The sequence below is a fragment of the Myotis daubentonii genome, chromosome 11 (assembly GCF_963259705.1).
Source record: "Myotis daubentonii chromosome 11, mMyoDau2.1, whole genome shotgun sequence".
In the NCBI taxonomy this organism is placed as follows: Eukaryota; Metazoa; Chordata; class Mammalia; order Chiroptera; family Vespertilionidae; genus Myotis; species Myotis daubentonii.
Window position 1 is genome coordinate 65,121,621 of NC_081850.1, and position 18,000 is coordinate 65,139,620.

Here is an 18,000-nt window from a genome sequence, read left to right on the forward strand (position 1 = left end):
ATCGAGGGTCTCATTAGATTTCTTGAGTATCTCACTACATTTATCGGCGGCTTCTAGACAGTTCTTAAGAGACCTTAAAAGTGTGTTCTGAACTCAATATCCTCCATTGACAGTTTTGTCCTGTTTCTTTGTCTCCGCATTTTTTATGCTTTCTTGGTGCATCCCCTAGTGTTCTTTGTGCACAGTCTTGTTGTAGTTAAGCCTTGATTGTTGTCGGCAATACCGGTGGTGATTTGACCTCCAGGCTAACTGGCTATGAGAGTCCGCTGTGTCTTCAGTGGGCGAGCTTCAGTGCTGGATCTCTTTGGCGGTGAGGAAGCACGTTTCTGTTTCAAAGAGAAGGCAAGGCCTCTTAGGACTGGAATTGTTAAGGTAGAAACGTCACCAGGTCAATTAGTCAAGAGCCTAACAAGTCACCGGCAAGTGCACTTCCTCCCAGTGGCAAAGGTTTAGAATATTCAGGAAATTTATTGTGACTTGGCAGAAGCTAAGGGACTGAGAATCCAAGATGTGTTCCATAAGAGAACATCCCCCAAATCACCCAGCGTGCTCAGTGGCGGCAAAGGCTTGATTCTGGGTGCGTTTCTATGTGTTCACCTTAAAGAAACCCGTTCTCAGGTCAAACTAAAACAGATAGAGTTGTCTTTGAGGAACAGGCTGTGATGCAAATAAACAAATGAACACACACACACACACACACATACACAGGCCTATGTTTCATTTAACGGGTTTTATTTTTCATATAAAACAGGAAAATGTCGGATGGGGAAAAGGTCCCACTCAAAGGCAGTCACAGTCAGCTGAGCCACAGAAGAAATGTTTTCCTCTGCAGCTCTCCCTCCAGGCCGACTTCGGGGAACCGGGCCCCTGGGCCCCTGAGCTGGGCCCCCCCTCCGAGGGACAGAGGGCCTGCCCAGGCCTAAGGGTGTTTCCCGGGGGATGGCAGTCGCGCTGTGGCAGAAGCTGGTCCCAGGGACCCTGGCACCGGAGTTGGCAGCAGGGAGTCCGATGGGCTCTGGGTGGAGGCGCTGGGTGAGGACAGGAGGAGCGGGGCGCGGAGCGAGGACGCGGGCGGGGCGCGGGACGCTAAGGCGGCGGGGCGCGGAGGGTGCAGGGCAGCTGAGTGGGGAGCCCAGGCTGCGCGGCCAGCAGGGCGTCGAGCGCGGCGAGCGCACATCCCAGGTTGGCGCCCGTGTGCGCCAGCTGCCAGCTGAGCCAGGCGCGCTGCCAGGCCTCGGGCTCCCGGACCTCGGGCTGCGGGCCACGGGAGGGCACGGGCAGGAAGGCGCCCCCCGGAGCCCGCAGCTCGTCCAGGGCCACCTGCAGCGCCCCCACTTGGTTGCACAGTCTGGGCACCAGCACATCCAGAGGCGCGCGGGCTTCTGCAGATGGGTGGTGATGGCGGCGGCGCTTTGGGGAGGCGGGCCTGGCCTCTGGGTCTTCCTGGCAGCATCCTTGCCCGGTGTGCCTCGCTGGGCTTCGGGGCCGGGTCCTGCTGCCCTTGAATTTGCGAGGAGGGTGGGCCAAATCTGCGTGGGAAACAGAACAGAAGGTGCTCCCGTGTGAGCGACCTGGCCAAGGTCCCTGGGGCCCCTTCAGGTTCCTCCCTCTCCCCCGCCCCCTCCCCTCGCCCCCCATCAAGCCTGAGCGGGGGCCCTTCCAGGGTCTGGTGGGAACTGGGCCTCTACCTCTCAGCACTTGGGGGCTAAGGGAGCATCTCTCCAGGACAGTGTGTGTCCCTCCCTGCCCTGGGTGCCGGTTTGCCATTGAGGGAAGGTACCCACCCCCCACCTCTGGGAAGGCACAGCCCAGAAACCTACCTCGTGTGTCCTGATGTCCTGCTCCGGAGGAGTCAGACTCGTCCTTTCTGCTCCCTGGGGTGGGGGATGGCGGTCCCCTCACCTTCTCCTCTGGGGGTCCGTTTTCTTTGTGGCAACTGCTTAGGGGACCATGGGGGCTACCCCACCCATGAGGCCTGGAGCTCCTGGGCCCCCGGCTGGGCCTGCTGATGGCTGTGGGTGGAGAGGAGAGGAATGAGTGAGAGGTCCCTGAACTCTCTCTGGAAGTCTGGGGGAGAGTGGGTGGTGCAGGGTCCCAGTTGGACCCGGAAGGCAGGATCCTACCTCCTTTGCTGTGGGAGCCTTTTTCCATCCCTGTGACCTTCTGTGTGCCCCTCTCAGAAAGATGACAGTTGTCTCCTTTTTCTCCGCGGGGCAGGTTTTTCTTGGAGGAAATGCTCTCAGAGTCTCTGGGGGAGCCATCTGACTCCTCCTTGCCAGGCCTCCTGCCACTTCCAACCCCTTCCATTGGGTCCGGGTTTCCCGTCTCAGCAAGGGGTCTGGATGCCTCAAGAGTTCGCCAGGCAATGAGCAGGTGAGCTGAGGAGCTGCCTTTTATGTTACCCAGCGCCCCCTGCGGGAGGGTGGGGGTGGGGCCGGCGGGAAACCACACCCTAGAAGTGGAAGCAAATCCATGGGATTAGACACCTGTTGTGTCTTCAGCCCCTCAGTGTTCCCTGCAACTCCAGCGGCTACTTTCAGAGCATTTCCCTGCCGGGAAAACCTAGAAACAATTACATAGCCACTACCAAACATAACCCAGCAAGCAGAAGGGAGAGCAGGTAGACAAAATACACTCATGTGAAATGATAAAGAGACTGGGCCTCAGAAGCAGGGTTGGCTACATAATTTATGTGGCACAGGAGAAATGGAAATGTAGGAATCCTTGTTCAAAAATCAGGGAAAATAAGTGCCCTGAAAGGAATAAAATTACAAAGTATCCCCCCTCTTCTTCTGTGGTCTCCTTGCTGGTTTTTCTTTCTCTCTCATGCCATTCTAATCAAAGGGAATTTTAAATTCGTAGCATAGATATTCCTTTTCACCTTTGAAAGGCAATGCCAGCTTGAAGCACAACCCAACAGCGTTCACCTAGATGTAAAATCACCGAAAGCAAACACGTTGTGTTTCATAATTCCTAGGTGCACGTGGATTTTGTTCTAGCAGAGCAGCAGACATGCAGCACAAAACAAACTCACTTTGTATTTCTCTTCACAATATTCTCGCCTTCTACCAACACTTTCTCCCTTCAGCTTCCTGATGAGGAAGTAAGGAGTGGAGGCAAAGGAACTATGTGTTCTCTAACTTTTCCTCTCCTTCGTTGTCCTAATTTTCAGCCTAGGTAATGCAGGGGGTGACTCTGGTAAATTAAAAAAAAAAATGAGAAAGAAATAATACATGACATGGTTCCTGGATCATCTGTGTTTCTTACAATGCCATTGCCTTCTTTCTGAATTGGAAGCACGTTTCTGGTTCAAACAGAAGGCAAGGCCTCTTAGGACTGGAATTGTTAAGGTAGAAACGTCACCAGGTCAATTAGTCAGGAGCCTAACAAGTCACCGGCAAGTGCACTTCCTCCCAGTGGCAAAGGTTTAGAATATTCAGGAAATTTATTGTGACTTGGCAGAAGCTAAGGGACTGAGAATCCAAGATGTGTTCCATAAGAGAACATCCCCCAAATCACCCAGCGTGCTCAGTGGCGGCCAAGGCTTGATTCTGGTTGGGTGTATTCTGCTTCTTCGCATTTCAAATCTTTGCCTTGATTCCTGCGCTCCTCTGCTCTACTGTTGGGAGTCTGTATAGTATTCGTTATTTCAGTTCATGTATGCTTAATCTCTAGTTGGTTCTTTATCATAACATCGAGGGTCTCATTAGATTTCTTGAGTATCTCACTACATTTATCGGCGGCTTCTAGACAGTTCTTAAGAGACCTTAAAAGTGTGTTCTGAACTCAATATCCTCCATTGACAGTTTTGTCCTGTTTCTTTGTCTCGCATTTTTTATGCTTTCTTGGTGCATCCCCTAGTGTTCTTTGTGCACAGTCTTGTTGTAGTTAAGCCTTGATTGTTGTCGGCAATACCGGTGGTGATTTGACCTCCAGGCTAACTGGCTATGAGAGTCCGCTGTGTCTTCAGTGGGCGAGCTTCAGTGCTGGATCTCTTTGGCGGTGAGGAAGCACGTTTCTGTTTCAAAGAGAAGGCAAGGCCTCTTAGGACTGGAATTGTTAAGGTAGAAACGTCACCAGGTCAATTAGTCAAGAGCCTAACAAGTCACCGGCAAGTGCACTTCCTCCCAGTGGCAAAGGTTTAGAATATTCAGGAAATTTATTGTGACTTGGCAGAAGCTAAGGGACTGAGAATCCAAGATGTGTTCCATAAGAGAACATCCCCCAAATCACCCAGCGTGCTCAGTGGCGGCAAAGGCTTGATTCTGGGTGCGTTTCTATGTGTTCACCTTAAAGAAACCCGTTCTCAGGTCAAACTAAAACAGATAGAGTTGTCTTTGAGGAACAGGCTGTGATGCAAATAAACAAATGAACACACACACACACACACACACATACACAGGCCTATGTTTCATTTAACGGGTTTTATTTTTCATATAAAACAGGAAAATGTCGGATGGGGAAAAGGTCCCACTCAAAGGCAGTCACAGTCAGCTGAGCCACAGAAGAAATGTTTTCCTCTGCAGCTCTCCCTCCAGGCCGACTTCGGGGAACCGGGCCCCTGGGCCCCTGAGCTGGGCCCCCCCTCCGAGGGACAGAGGGCCTGCCCAGGCCTAAGGGTGTTTCCCGGGGGATGGCAGTCGCGCTGTGGCAGAAGCTGGTCCCAGGGACCCTGGCACCGGAGTTGGCAGCAGGGAGTCCGATGGGCTCTGGGTGGAGGCGCTGGGTGAGGACAGGAGGAGCGGGGCGCGGAGCGAGGACGCGGGCGGGGCGCGGGACGCTAAGGCGGCGGGGCGCGGAGGGTGCAGGGCAGCTGAGTGGGGAGCCCAGGCTGCGCGGCCAGCAGGGCGTCGAGCGCGGCGAGCGCACATCCCAGGTTGGCGCCCGTGTGCGCCAGCTGCCAGCTGAGCCAGGCGCGCTGCCAGGCCTCGGGCTCCCGGACCTCGGGCTGCGGGCCACGGGAGGGCACGGGCAGGAAGGCGCCCCCCGGAGCCCGCAGCTCGTCCAGGGCCACCTGCAGCGCCCCCACTTGGTTGCACAGTCTGGGCACCAGCACATCCAGAGGCGCGCGGGCTTCTGCAGATGGGTGGTGATGGCGGCGGCGCTTTGGGGAGGCGGGCCTGGCCTCTGGGTCTTCCTGGCAGCATCCTTGCCCGGTGTGCCTCGCTGGGCTTCGGGGCCGGGTCCTGCTGCCCTTGAATTTGCGAGGAGGGTGGGCCAAATCTGCGTGGGAAACAGAACAGAAGGTGCTCCCGTGTGAGCGACCTGGCCAAGGTCCCTGGGGCCCCTTCAGGTTCCTCCCTCTCCCCCGCCCCCTCCCCTCGCCCCCCATCAAGCCTGAGCGGGGGCCCTTCCAGGGTCTGGTGGGAACTGGGCCTCTACCTCTCAGCACTTGGGGGCTAAGGGAGCATCTCTCCAGGACAGTGTGTGTCCCTCCCTGCCCTGGGTGCCGGTTTGCCATTGAGGGAAGGTACCCACCCCCCACCTCTGGGAAGGCACAGCCCAGAAACCTACCTCGTGTGTCCTGATGTCCTGCTCCGGAGGAGTCAGACTCGTCCTTTCTGCTCCCTGGGGTGGGGGATGGCGGTCCCCTCACCTTCTCCTCTGGGGGTCCGTTTTCTTTGTGGCAACTGCTTAGGGGACCATGGGGGCTACCCCACCCATGAGGCCTGGAGCTCCTGGGCCCCCGGCTGGGCCTGCTGATGGCTGTGGGTGGAGAGGAGAGGAATGAGTGAGAGGTCCCTGAACTCTCTCTGGAAGTCTGGGGGAGAGTGGGTGGTGCAGGGTCCCAGTTGGACCCGGAAGGCAGGATCCTACCTCCTTTGCTGTGGGAGCCTTTTTCCATCCCTGTGACCTTCTGTGTGCCCCTCTCAGAAAGATGACAGTTGTCTCCTTTTTCTCCGCGGGGCAGGTTTTTCTTGGAGGAAATGCTCTCAGAGTCTCTGGGGGAGCCATCTGACTCCTCCTTGCCAGGCCTCCTGCCACTTCCAACCCCTTCCATTGGGTCCGGGTTTCCCGTCTCAGCAAGGGGTCTGGATGCCTCAAGAGTTCGCCAGGCAATGAGCAGGTGAGCTGAGGAGCTGCCTTTTATGTTACCCAGCGCCCCCTGCGGGAGGGTGGGGGTGGGGCCGGCGGGAAACCACACCCTAGAAGTGGAAGCAAATCCATGGGATTAGACACCTGTTGTGTCTTCAGCCCCTCAGTGTTCCCTGCAACTCCAGCGGCTACTTTCAGAGCATTTCCCTGCCGGGAAAACCTAGAAACAATTACATAGCCACTACCAAACATAACCCAGCAAGCAGAAGGGAGAGCAGGTAGACAAAATACACTCATGTGAAATGATAAAGAGACTGGGCCTCAGAAGCAGGGTTGGCTACATAATTTATGTGGCACAGGAGAAATGGAAATGTAGGAATCCTTGTTCAAAAATCAGGGAAAATAAGTGCCCTGAAAGGAATAAAATTACAAAGTATCCCCCCTCTTCTTCTGTGGTCTCCTTGCTGGTTTTTCTTTCTCTCTCATGCCATTCTAATCAAAGGGAATTTTAAATTCGTAGCATAGATATTCCTTTTCACCTTTGAAAGGCAATGCCAGCTTGAAGCACAACCCAACAGCGTTCACCTAGATGTAAAATCACCGAAAGCAAACACGTTGTGTTTCATAATTCCTAGGTGCACGTGGATTTTGTTCTAGCAGAGCAGCAGACATGCAGCACAAAACAAACTCACTTTGTATTTCTCTTCACAATATTCTCGCCTTCTACCAACACTTTCTCCCTTCAGCTTCCTGATGAGGAAGTAAGGAGTGGAGGCAAAGGAACTATGTGTTCTCTAACTTTTCCTCTCCTTCGTTGTCCTAATTTTCAGCCTAGGTAATGCAGGGGGTGACTCTGGTAAATTAAAAAAAAAAATGAGAAAGAAATAATACATGACATGGTTCCTGGATCATCTGTGTTTCTTACAATGCCATTGCCTTCTTTCTGAATTGGAAGCACGTTTCTGGTTCAAACAGAAGGCAAGGCCTCTTAGGACTGGAATTGTTAAGGTAGAAACGTCACCAGGTCAATTAGTCAGGAGCCTAACAAGTCACCGGCAAGTGCACTTCCTCCCAGTGGCAAAGGTTTAGAATATTCAGGAAATTTATTGTGACTTGGCAGAAGCTAAGGGACTGAGAATCCAAGATGTGTTCCATAAGAGAACATCCCCCAAATCACCCAGCGTGCTCAGTGGCGGCCAAGGCTTGATTCTGGTTGGGTGTATTCTGCTTCTTCGCATTTCAAATCTTTGCCTTGATTCCTGCGCTCCTCTGCTCTACTGTTGGGAGTCTGTATAGTATTCGTTATTTCAGTTCATGTATGCTTAATCTCTAGTTGGTTCTTTATCATAACATCGAGGGTCTCATTAGATTTCTTGAGTATCTCACTACATTTATCGGCGGCTTCTAGACAGTTCTTAAGAGACCTTAAAAGTGTGTTCTGAACTCAATATCCTCCATTGACAGTTTTGTCCTGTTTCTTTGTCTCGCATTTTTTATGCTTTCTTGGTGCATCCCCTAGTGTTCTTTGTGCACAGTCTTGTTGTAGTTAAGCCTTGATTGTTGTCGGCAATACCGGTGGTGATTTGACCTCCAGGCTAACTGGCTATGAGAGTCCGCTGTGTCTTCAGTGGGCGAGCTTCAGTGCTGGATCTCTTTGGCGGTGAGGAAGCACGTTTCTGTTTCAAAGAGAAGGCAAGGCCTCTTAGGACTGGAATTGTTAAGGTAGAAACGTCACCAGGTCAATTAGTCAAGAGCCTAACAAGTCACCGGCAAGTGCACTTCCTCCCAGTGGCAAAGGTTTAGAATATTCAGGAAATTTATTGTGACTTGGCAGAAGCTAAGGGACTGAGAATCCAAGATGTGTTCCATAAGAGAACATCCCCCAAATCACCCAGCGTGCTCAGTGGCGGCAAAGGCTTGATTCTGGGTGCGTTTCTATGTGTTCACCTTAAAGAAACCCGTTCTCAGGTCAAACTAAAACAGATAGAGTTGTCTTTGAGGAACAGGCTGTGATGCAAATAAACAAATGAACACACACACACACACACACATACACAGGCCTATGTTTCATTTAACGGGTTTTATTTTTCATATAAAACAGGAAAATGTCGGATGGGGAAAAGGTCCCACTCAAAGGCAGTCACAGTCAGCTGAGCCACAGAAGAAATGTTTTCCTCTGCAGCTCTCCCTCCAGGCCGACTTCGGGGAACCGGGCCCCTGGGCCCCTGAGCTGGGCCCCCCCTCCGAGGGACAGAGGGCCTGCCCAGGCCTAAGGGTGTTTCCCGGGGGATGGCAGTCGCGCTGTGGCAGAAGCTGGTCCCAGGGACCCTGGCACCGGAGTTGGCAGCAGGGAGTCCGATGGGCTCTGGGTGGAGGCGCTGGGTGAGGACAGGAGGAGCGGGGCGCGGAGCGAGGACGCGGGCGGGGCGCGGGACGCTAAGGCGGCGGGGCGCGGAGGGTGCAGGGCAGCTGAGTGGGGAGCCCAGGCTGCGCGGCCAGCAGGGCGTCGAGCGCGGCGAGCGCACATCCCAGGTTGGCGCCCGTGTGCGCCAGCTGCCAGCTGAGCCAGGCGCGCTGCCAGGCCTCGGGCTCCCGGACCTCGGGCTGCGGGCCACGGGAGGGCACGGGCAGGAAGGCGCCCCCCGGAGCCCGCAGCTCGTCCAGGGCCACCTGCAGCGCCCCCACTTGGTTGCACAGTCTGGGCACCAGCACATCCAGAGGCGCGCGGGCTTCTGCAGATGGGTGGTGATGGCGGCGGCGCTTTGGGGAGGCGGGCCTGGCCTCTGGGTCTTCCTGGCAGCATCCTTGCCCGGTGTGCCTCGCTGGGCTTCGGGGCCGGGTCCTGCTGCCCTTGAATTTGCGAGGAGGGTGGGCCAAATCTGCGTGGGAAACAGAACAGAAGGTGCTCCCGTGTGAGCGACCTGGCCAAGGTCCCTGGGGCCCCTTCAGGTTCCTCCCTCTCCCCCGCCCCCTCCCCTCGCCCCCCATCAAGCCTGAGCGGGGGCCCTTCCAGGGTCTGGTGGGAACTGGGCCTCTACCTCTCAGCACTTGGGGGCTAAGGGAGCATCTCTCCAGGACAGTGTGTGTCCCTCCCTGCCCTGGGTGCCGGTTTGCCATTGAGGGAAGGTACCCACCCCCCACCTCTGGGAAGGCACAGCCCAGAAACCTACCTCGTGTGTCCTGATGTCCTGCTCCGGAGGAGTCAGACTCGTCCTTTCTGCTCCCTGGGGTGGGGGATGGCGGTCCCCTCACCTTCTCCTCTGGGGGTCCGTTTTCTTTGTGGCAACTGCTTAGGGGACCATGGGGGCTACCCCACCCATGAGGCCTGGAGCTCCTGGGCCCCCGGCTGGGCCTGCTGATGGCTGTGGGTGGAGAGGAGAGGAATGAGTGAGAGGTCCCTGAACTCTCTCTGGAAGTCTGGGGGAGAGTGGGTGGTGCAGGGTCCCAGTTGGACCCGGAAGGCAGGATCCTACCTCCTTTGCTGTGGGAGCCTTTTTCCATCCCTGTGACCTTCTGTGTGCCCCTCTCAGAAAGATGACAGTTGTCTCCTTTTTCTCCGCGGGGCAGGTTTTTCTTGGAGGAAATGCTCTCAGAGTCTCTGGGGGAGCCATCTGACTCCTCCTTGCCAGGCCTCCTGCCACTTCCAACCCCTTCCATTGGGTCCGGGTTTCCCGTCTCAGCAAGGGGTCTGGATGCCTCAAGAGTTCGCCAGGCAATGAGCAGGTGAGCTGAGGAGCTGCCTTTTATGTTACCCAGCGCCCCCTGCGGGAGGGTGGGGGTGGGGCCGGCGGGAAACCACACCCTAGAAGTGGAAGCAAATCCATGGGATTAGACACCTGTTGTGTCTTCAGCCCCTCAGTGTTCCCTGCAACTCCAGCGGCTACTTTCAGAGCATTTCCCTGCCGGGAAAACCTAGAAACAATTACATAGCCACTACCAAACATAACCCAGCAAGCAGAAGGGAGAGCAGGTAGACAAAATACACTCATGTGAAATGATAAAGAGACTGGGCCTCAGAAGCAGGGTTGGCTACATAATTTATGTGGCACAGGAGAAATGGAAATGTAGGAATCCTTGTTCAAAAATCAGGGAAAATAAGTGCCCTGAAAGGAATAAAATTACAAAGTATCCCCCCTCTTCTTCTGTGGTCTCCTTGCTGGTTTTTCTTTCTCTCTCATGCCATTCTAATCAAAGGGAATTTTAAATTCGTAGCATAGATATTCCTTTTCACCTTTGAAAGGCAATGCCAGCTTGAAGCACAACCCAACAGCGTTCACCTAGATGTAAAATCACCGAAAGCAAACACGTTGTGTTTCATAATTCCTAGGTGCACGTGGATTTTGTTCTAGCAGAGCAGCAGACATGCAGCACAAAACAAACTCACTTTGTATTTCTCTTCACAATATTCTCGCCTTCTACCAACACTTTCTCCCTTCAGCTTCCTGATGAGGAAGTAAGGAGTGGAGGCAAAGGAACTATGTGTTCTCTAACTTTTCCTCTCCTTCGTTGTCCTAATTTTCAGCCTAGGTAATGCAGGGGGTGACTCTGGTAAATTAAAAAAAAAAATGAGAAAGAAATAATACATGACATGGTTCCTGGATCATCTGTGTTTCTTACAATGCCATTGCCTTCTTTCTGAATTGGAAGCACGTTTCTGGTTCAAACAGAAGGCAAGGCCTCTTAGGACTGGAATTGTTAAGGTAGAAACGTCACCAGGTCAATTAGTCAGGAGCCTAACAAGTCACCGGCAAGTGCACTTCCTCCCAGTGGCAAAGGTTTAGAATATTCAGGAAATTTATTGTGACTTGGCAGAAGCTAAGGGACTGAGAATCCAAGATGTGTTCCATAAGAGAACATCCCCCAAATCACCCAGCGTGCTCAGTGGCGGCCAAGGCTTGATTCTGGTTGGGTGTATTCTGCTTCTTCGCATTTCAAATCTTTGCCTTGATTCCTGCGCTCCTCTGCTCTACTGTTGGGAGTCTGTATAGTATTCGTTATTTCAGTTCATGTATGCTTAATCTCTAGTTGGTTCTTTATCATAACATCGAGGGTCTCATTAGATTTCTTGAGTATCTCACTACATTTATCGGCGGCTTCTAGACAGTTCTTAAGAGACCTTAAAAGTGTGTTCTGAACTCAATATCCTCCATTGACAGTTTTGTCCTGTTTCTTTGTCTCCGCATTTTTTATGCTTTCTTGGTGCATCCCCTAGTGTTCTTTGTGCACAGTCTTGTTGTAGTTAAGCCTTGATTGTTGTCGGCAATACCGGTGGTGATTTGACCTCCAGGCTAACTGGCTATGAGAGTCCGCTGTGTCTTCAGTGGGCGAGCTTCAGTGCTGGATCTCTTTGGCGGTGAGGAAGCACGTTTCTGTTTCAAAGAGAAGGCAAGGCCTCTTAGGACTGGAATTGTTAAGGTAGAAACGTCACCAGGTCAATTAGTCAAGAGCCTAACAAGTCACCGGCAAGTGCACTTCCTCCCAGTGGCAAAGGTTTAGAATATTCAGGAAATTTATTGTGACTTGGCAGAAGCTAAGGGACTGAGAATCCAAGATGTGTTCCATAAGAGAACATCCCCCAAATCACCCAGCGTGCTCAGTGGCGGCAAAGGCTTGATTCTGGGTGCGTTTCTATGTGTTCACCTTAAAGAAACCCGTTCTCAGGTCAAACTAAAACAGATAGAGTTGTCTTTGAGGAACAGGCTGTGATGCAAATAAACAAATGAACACACACACACACACACACACATACACAGGCCTATGTTTCATTTAACGGGTTTTATTTTTCATATAAAACAGGAAAATGTCGGATGGGGAAAAGGTCCCACTCAAAGGCAGTCACAGTCAGCTGAGCCACAGAAGAAATGTTTTCCTCTGCAGCTCTCCCTCCAGGCCGACTTCGGGGAACCGGGCCCCTGGGCCCCTGAGCTGGGCCCCCCCTCCGAGGGACAGAGGGCCTGCCCAGGCCTAAGGGTGTTTCCCGGGGGATGGCAGTCGCGCTGTGGCAGAAGCTGGTCCCAGGGACCCTGGCACCGGAGTTGGCAGCAGGGAGTCCGATGGGCTCTGGGTGGAGGCGCTGGGTGAGGACAGGAGGAGCGGGGCGCGGAGCGAGGACGCGGGCGGGGCGCGGGACGCTAAGGCGGCGGGGCGCGGAGGGTGCAGGGCAGCTGAGTGGGGAGCCCAGGCTGCGCGGCCAGCAGGGCGTCGAGCGCGGCGAGCGCACATCCCAGGTTGGCGCCCGTGTGCGCCAGCTGCCAGCTGAGCCAGGCGCGCTGCCAGGCCTCGGGCTCCCGGACCTCGGGCTGCGGGCCACGGGAGGGCACGGGCAGGAAGGCGCCCCCCGGAGCCCGCAGCTCGTCCAGGGCCACCTGCAGCGCCCCCACTTGGTTGCACAGTCTGGGCACCAGCACATCCAGAGGCGCGCGGGCTTCTGCAGATGGGTGGTGATGGCGGCGGCGCTTTGGGGAGGCGGGCCTGGCCTCTGGGTCTTCCTGGCAGCATCCTTGCCCGGTGTGCCTCGCTGGGCTTCGGGGCCGGGTCCTGCTGCCCTTGAATTTGCGAGGAGGGTGGGCCAAATCTGCGTGGGAAACAGAACAGAAGGTGCTCCCGTGTGAGCGACCTGGCCAAGGTCCCTGGGGCCCCTTCAGGTTCCTCCCTCTCCCCCGCCCCCTCCCCTCGCCCCCCATCAAGCCTGAGCGGGGGCCCTTCCAGGGTCTGGTGGGAACTGGGCCTCTACCTCTCAGCACTTGGGGGCTAAGGGAGCATCTCTCCAGGACAGTGTGTGTCCCTCCCTGCCCTGGGTGCCGGTTTGCCATTGAGGGAAGGTACCCACCCCCCACCTCTGGGAAGGCACAGCCCAGAAACCTACCTCGTGTGTCCTGATGTCCTGCTCCGGAGGAGTCAGACTCGTCCTTTCTGCTCCCTGGGGTGGGGGATGGCGGTCCCCTCACCTTCTCCTCTGGGGGTCCGTTTTCTTTGTGGCAACTGCTTAGGGGACCATGGGGGCTACCCCACCCATGAGGCCTGGAGCTCCTGGGCCCCCGGCTGGGCCTGCTGATGGCTGTGGGTGGAGAGGAGAGGAATGAGTGAGAGGTCCCTGAACTCTCTCTGGAAGTCTGGGGGAGAGTGGGTGGTGCAGGGTCCCAGTTGGACCCGGAAGGCAGGATCCTACCTCCTTTGCTGTGGGAGCCTTTTTCCATCCCTGTGACCTTCTGTGTGCCCCTCTCAGAAAGATGACAGTTGTCTCCTTTTTCTCCGCGGGGCAGGTTTTTCTTGGAGGAAATGCTCTCAGAGTCTCTGGGGGAGCCATCTGACTCCTCCTTGCCAGGCCTCCTGCCACTTCCAACCCCTTCCATTGGGTCCGGGTTTCCCGTCTCAGCAAGGGGTCTGGATGCCTCAAGAGTTCGCCAGGCAATGAGCAGGTGAGCTGAGGAGCTGCCTTTTATGTTACCCAGCGCCCCCTGCGGGAGGGTGGGGGTGGGGCCGGCGGGAAACCACACCCTAGAAGTGGAAGCGAATCCATGGGATTAGACACCTGTTGTGTCTTCAGCCCCTCAGTGTTCCCTGCAACTCCAGCGGCTACTTTCAGAGCATTTCCCTGCCGGGAAAACCTAGAAACAATTACATAGCCACTACCAAACATAACCCAGCAAGCAGAAGGGAGAGCAGGTAGACAAAATACACTCATGTGAAATGATAAAGAGACTGGGCCTCAGAAGCAGGGTTGGCTACATAATTTATGTGGCACAGGAGAAATGGAAATGTAGGAATCCTTGTTCAAAAATCAGGGAAAATAAGTGCCCTGAAAGGAATAAAATTACAAAGTATCCCCCCTCTTCTTCTGTGGTCTCCTTGCTGGTTTTTCTTTCTCTCTCATGCCATTCTAATCAAAGGGAATTTTAAATTCGTAGCATAGATATTCCTTTTCACCTTTGAAAGGCAATGCCAGCTTGAAGCACAACCCAACAGCGTTCACCTAGATGTAAAATCACCGAAAGCAAACACGTTGTGTTTCATAATTCCTAGGTGCACGTGGATTTTGTTCTAGCAGAGCAGCAGACATGCAGCACAAAACAAACTCACTTTGTATTTCTCTTCACAATATTCTCGCCTTCTACCAACACTTTCTCCCTTCAGCTTCCTGATGAGGAAGTAAGGAGTGGAGGCAAAGGAACTATGTGTTCTCTAACTTTTCCTCTCCTTCGTTGTCCTAATTTTCAGCCTAGGTAATGCAGGGGGTGACTCTGGTAAATTAAAAAAAAAAATGAGAAAGAAATAATACATGACATGGTTCCTGGATCATCTGTGTTTCTTACAATGCCATTGCCTTCTTTCTGAATTGGAAGCACGTTTCTGGTTCAAACAGAAGGCAAGGCCTCTTAGGACTGGAATTGTTAAGGTAGAAACGTCACCAGGTCAATTAGTCAGGAGCCTAACAAGTCACCGGCAAGTGCACTTCCTCCCAGTGGCAAAGGTTTAGAATATTCAGGAAATTTATTGTGACTTGGCAGAAGCTAAGGGACTGAGAATCCAAGATGTGTTCCATAAGAGAACATCCCCCAAATCACCCAGCGTGCTCAGTGGCGGCCAAGGCTTGATTCTGGTTGGGTGTATTCTGCTTCTTCGCATTTCAAATCTTTGCCTTGATTCCTGCGCTCCTCTGCTCTACTGTTGGGAGTCTGTATAGTATTCGTTATTTCAGTTCATGTATGCTTAATCTCTAGTTGGTTCTTTATCATAACATCGAGGGTCTCATTAGATTTCTTGAGTATCTCACTACATTTATCGGCGGCTTCTAGACAGTTCTTAAGAGACCTTAAAAGTGTGTTCTGAACTCAATATCCTCCATTGACAGTTTTGTCCTGTTTCTTTGTCTCCGCATTTTTTATGCTTTCTTGGTGCATCCCCTAGTGTTCTTTGTGCACAGTCTTGTTGTAGTTAAGCCTTGATTGTTGTCGGCAATACCGGTGGTGATTTGACCTCCAGGCTAACTGGCTATGAGAGTCCGCTGTGTCTTCAGTGGGCGAGCTTCAGTGCTGGATCTCTTTGGCGGTGAGGAAGCACGTTTCTGTTTCAAAGAGAAGGCAAGGCCTCTTAGGACTGGAATTGTTAAGGTAGAAACGTCACCAGGTCAATTAGTCAAGAGCCTAACAAGTCACCGGCAAGTGCACTTCCTCCCAGTGGCAAAGGTTTAGAATATTCAGGAAATTTATTGTGACTTGGCAGAAGCTAAGGGACTGAGAATCCAAGATGTGTTCCATAAGAGAACATCCCCCAAATCACCCAGCGTGCTCAGTGGCGGCAAAGGCTTGATTCTGGGTGCGTTTCTATGTGTTCACCTTAAAGAAACCCGTTCTCAGGTCAAACTAAAACAGATAGAGTTGTCTTTGAGGAACAGGCTGTGATGCAAATAAACAAATGAACACACACACACACACACACACATACACAGGCCTATGTTTCATTTAACGGGTTTTATTTTTCATATAAAACAGGAAAATGTCGGATGGGGAAAAGGTCCCACTCAAAGGCAGTCACAGTCAGCTGAGCCACAGAAGAAATGTTTTCCTCTGCAGCTCTCCCTCCAGGCCGACTTCGGGGAACCGGGCCCCTGGGCCCCTGAGCTGGGCCCCCCCTCCGAGGGACAGAGGGCCTGCCCAGGCCTAAGGGTGTTTCCCGGGGGATGGCAGTCGCGCTGTGGCAGAAGCTGGTCCCAGGGACCCTGGCACCGGAGTTGGCAGCAGGGAGTCCGATGGGCTCTGGGTGGAGGCGCTGGGTGAGGACAGGAGGAGCGGGGCGCGGAGCGAGGACGCGGGCGGGGCGCGGGACGCTAAGGCGGCGGGGCGCGGAGGGTGCAGGGCAGCTGAGTGGGGAGCCCAGGCTGCGCGGCCAGCAGGGCGTCGAGCGCGGCGAGCGCACATCCCAGGTTGGCGCCCGTGTGCGCCAGCTGCCAGCTGAGCCAGGCGCGCTGCCAGGCCTCGGGCTCCCGGACCTCGGGCTGCGGGCCACGGGAGGGCACGGGCAGGAAGGCGCCCCCCGGAGCCCGCAGCTCGTCCAGGGCCACCTGCAGCGCCCCCACTTGGTTGCACAGTCTGGGCACCAGCACATCCAGAGGCGCGCGGGCTTCTGCAGATGGGTGGTGATGGCGGCGGCGCTTTGGGGAGGCGGGCCTGGCCTCTGGGTCTTCCTGGCAGCATCCTTGCCCGGTGTGCCTCGCTGGGCTTCGGGGCCGGGTCCTGCTGCCCTTGAATTTGCGAGGAGGGTGGGCCAAATCTGCGTGGGAAACAGAACAGAAGGTGCTCCCGTGTGAGCGACCTGGCCAAGGTCCCTGGGGCCCCTTCAGGTTCCTCCCTCTCCCCCGCCCCCTCCCCTCGCCCCCCATCAAGCCTGAGCGGGGGCCCTTCCAGGGTCTGGTGGGAACTGGGCCTCTACCTCTCAGCACTTGGGGGCTAAGGGAGCATCTCTCCAGGACAGTGTGTGTCCCTCCCTGCCCTGGGTGCCGGTTTGCCATTGAGGGAAGGTACCCACCCCCCACCTCTGGGAAGGCACAGCCCAGAAACCTACCTCGTGTGTCCTGATGTCCTGCTCCGGAGGAGTCAGACTCGTCCTTTCTGCTCCCTGGGGTGGGGGATGGCGGTCCCCTCACCTTCTCCTCTGGGGGTCCGTTTTCTTTGTGGCAACTGCTTAGGGGACCATGGGGGCTACCCCACCCATGAGGCCTGGAGCTCCTGGGCCCCCGGCTGGGCCTGCTGATGGCTGTGGGTGGAGAGGAGAGGAATGAGTGAGAGGTCCCTGAACTCTCTCTGGAAGTCTGGGGGAGAGTGGGTGGTGCAGGGTCCCAGTTGGACCCGGAAGGCAGGATCCTACCTCCTTTGCTGTGGGAGCCTTTTTCCATCCCTGTGACCTTCTGTGTCCCCCTCTCAGAAAGATGACAGTTGTCTCCTTTTTCTCCGCGGGGCAGGTTTTTCTTGGAGGAAATGCTCTCAGAGTCTCTGGGGGAGCCATCTGACTCCTCCTTGCCAGGCCTCCTGCCACTTCCAACCCCTTCCATTGGGTCCGGGTTTCCCGTCTCAGCAAGGGGTCTGGATGCCTCAAGAGTTCGCCAGGCAATGAGCAGGTGAGCTGAGGAGCTGCCTTTTATGTTACCCAGCGCCCCCTGAGGGAGGGTGGGGGTGGGGCCGGCGGGAAACCACACCCTAGAAGTGGAAGCGAATCCATGGGATTAGACACCTGTTGTGTCTTCAGCCCCTCAGTGTTCCCTGCAACTCCAGCGGCTACTTTCAGAGCATTTCCCTGCCGGGAAAACCTAGAAACAATTACATAGCCACTACCAAACATAACCCAGCAAGCAGAAGGGAGAGCAGGTAGACAAAATACACTCATGTGAAATGATAAAGAGACTGGGCCTCAGAAGCAGGGTTGGCTACATAATTTATGTGGCACAGGAGAAATGGAAATGTAGGAATCCTTGTTCAAAAATCAGGGAAAATAAGTGCCCTGAAAGGAATAAAATTACAAAGTATCCCCCCTCTTCTTCTGTGGTCTCCTTGCTGGTTTTTCTTTCTCTCTCATGCCATTCTAATCAAAGGGAATTTTAAATTCGTAGCATAGATATTCCTTTTCACCTTTGAAAGGCAATGCCAGCTTGAAGCACAACCCAACAGCGTTCACCTAGATGTAAAATCACCGAAAGCAAACACGTTGTGTTTCATAATTCCTAGGTGCACGTGGATTTTGTTCTAGCAGAGCAGCAGACATGCAGCACAAAACAAACTCACTTTGTATTTCTCTTCACAATATTCTCGCCTTCTACCAACACTTTCTCCCTTCAGCTTCCTGATGAGGAAGTAAGGAGTGGAGGCAAAGGAACTATGTGTTCTCTAACTTTTCCTCTCCTTCGTTGTCCTAATTTTCAGCCTAGGTAATGCAGGGGGTGACTCTGGTAAATTAAAAAAAAAAATGAGAAAG